This window comes from Adiantum capillus-veneris, chromosome 6, assembly GCF_014529385.1.
Source record: "Adiantum capillus-veneris isolate H3 chromosome 6, ASM1452938v2, whole genome shotgun sequence".
NCBI classification, from domain to species: Eukaryota; Viridiplantae; Streptophyta; class Polypodiopsida; order Polypodiales; family Pteridaceae; genus Adiantum; species Adiantum capillus-veneris.
In genome coordinates this window covers 11906587-11908772 of record NC_140936.1, presented here as the reverse complement: position 1 = coordinate 11908772, position 2186 = coordinate 11906587, and the positions used below count along the sequence as shown (strand labels likewise).

Here is a 2186-nt window from a genome sequence, read left to right as displayed (position 1 = left end):
TTTAGGTTCATAAGGATCCATGGAGCATGTTAAAAGAATAATACATCTCTTACCAAGGGGAATCTTGGGGACAAAGATGAAGTGTTAAATACAGCGAACATGAAAAAACTGGGTTCAACATTATGAGTTGTAGAATCCTACAGAAACTATTCAATATCTAGCCAAAATTGATCCTTATGACTAGATATGGTTACTACCTACAAAATGCATGTAGTTGTCACAAGAAACTAACAATATTGAAAAATCTATACTTGATATACTAGAATGTTTCGTTTTCTTCTATAATTGAAAAAATCAACCATCGTTGTCTACTATGCAAAATAGCGTATTAGGTGTCCTAAAACTCAAGGAATATTAGCTTTATGTTACAATATGTTACATAGAAAATCAAATTTGCATTCGGATATCATGAAAGCCACCAAAAAAATCATAGAAGAGCTAAAATTGGATAAAAAACAGGATTTGACAATTTTTGTAATTTGGTCATAACTTACAACTTTAACATTTATTTCTCCCTAGAAGCATCAAGACATGTTGAGGACTACTAAAGATAGTTCTCTAGCATTATAGACCTCACAAACATGAATTCTAGAGTGGCATAGTTGCAAAAAGTTGAAAAAAGCCAAAAACAAGACCCGTTTTTTCACACAGTTTAGGTTGTGAAATGTTGTGCAAGGACAAGGTTAAAGATGGAATTGATATTCCAAAAAAATGTCAAGTTTTTTTTAGCTCATGAGACAAATTTCTAGACAAATAGCACCTCAAAATCCATTTTGAAACTCTTGACATAATTCAAGAAAAATGATCCCTGAATAGGACATAAAAGTGTCCCATTACCAACCCAGTGTTAAGTCCCGAGCTCGCATCATGCGCTTGTCCCCAACTCACTTGTTTGGTTCCCCATCCCTACTCGACGCTAGTCAAATTGAAGGGCGGTTGCCCCGTGTGAGTGCGTGCAAGGAAGGGGGAAGGAGGAGAAGAAGAGAAGAGGTTTGGGGGAAACACACAGCTAAGATAGGATTCAACTAGTGTCTCTTTATTGCATTTATGTATAAGAGCTCATAGAGGGTTAATAGGTTAGGTTACTTTCACATGGGTCTGCCAAGGCGGCCTTTACCCAACAATCTCCCACTTAAATGCCAATGTGGCCGTAAGTGGTGACTAAAGCTAGTATGTACAATCGTGAAGCATGACAGCTTCACCTTTGTACAAAACTTCTCAACCTACACCCATTAACTCAATGCAATGTGCAAACCAGTTTGTAGCTAGGCTCTTTGTAAGAGCATCTGCTAGGTTTTCATCAGTGTGGACCTTGACAAGCTCCAAGCGCTTATCTGTCAATGCATCCTGAATGAGATGATACCTCACCTCAATGTGTTTTGACTTGGAATGAAACACGGGATTCCGTGTCAAAGCAATGGCACTCTAACCATCACGATGCAAAATTGGAACCCGTTGAATGTCTAGGTCTCCCAATAAACGTGTCAACCATATAGCTTCTTTGCTGGCACCTGATGCTCCAACATACTCAACCTCTGTAGTGGAAAAAGACATACAATCTTGGAGAGATGATCTCCAAGAAATGGCTCCTCCTGTAAATATGAAAATGTAGCCAAACGTAGATCTCCTACTATCTTTGCAACCCGCATAATTTGCATCCGTGTAACCAACAATAGATGCATTACTATTGCTGAAGTGTAAACACCTACTTTTTGTACCCTTCAAGAATCTGAGAATATGTTTCACCCCTATCCAGTACTGCTTGCTAGGATTAGCCATATAGTGACTAACCACTCCCACTGCAAATGCAATGTATAGCCTTGTATCTACCATAGCATACATAAGACTGCCTATAGCTAATGAGTATGGCACATTTGCCATTTTTGTTCTTTGAGCATCTGACTTGGGAGAATCTTCCTTGCTAAGTTTCAAATATGATAGTAGTGGGGTACTCACTGCCTTCCCTCACTGCATATTGACACGTTGCAAGACTTTGTGGATATAGGATTCCTGGGATAACTCAAGAATGCCTCTTTTCTTGTCTCTCTTGATACACATACCAAGAAAATTATTTGCTTCGCCCAAATCTTTCATAGCAAATTTTTTGCTCAATATTTTCTTCAATTTTGCAACTCCTCAGTGGACTTTCTTGCAATGAGCATGCCATCTATATATAAAATGAGAAT

General features: G+C 38.3%; 1 pseudogene; it reads right to left on the bottom strand.

Annotated features, from left to right (window-relative positions):
• Positions 1–1218: 1218 nt before the first annotated feature.
• Positions 1219–1881, bottom strand: LOC147455153 (secreted RxLR effector protein 161 pseudogene; annotated as a pseudogene).
• Positions 1882–2186: the final 305 nt, after the last annotated feature.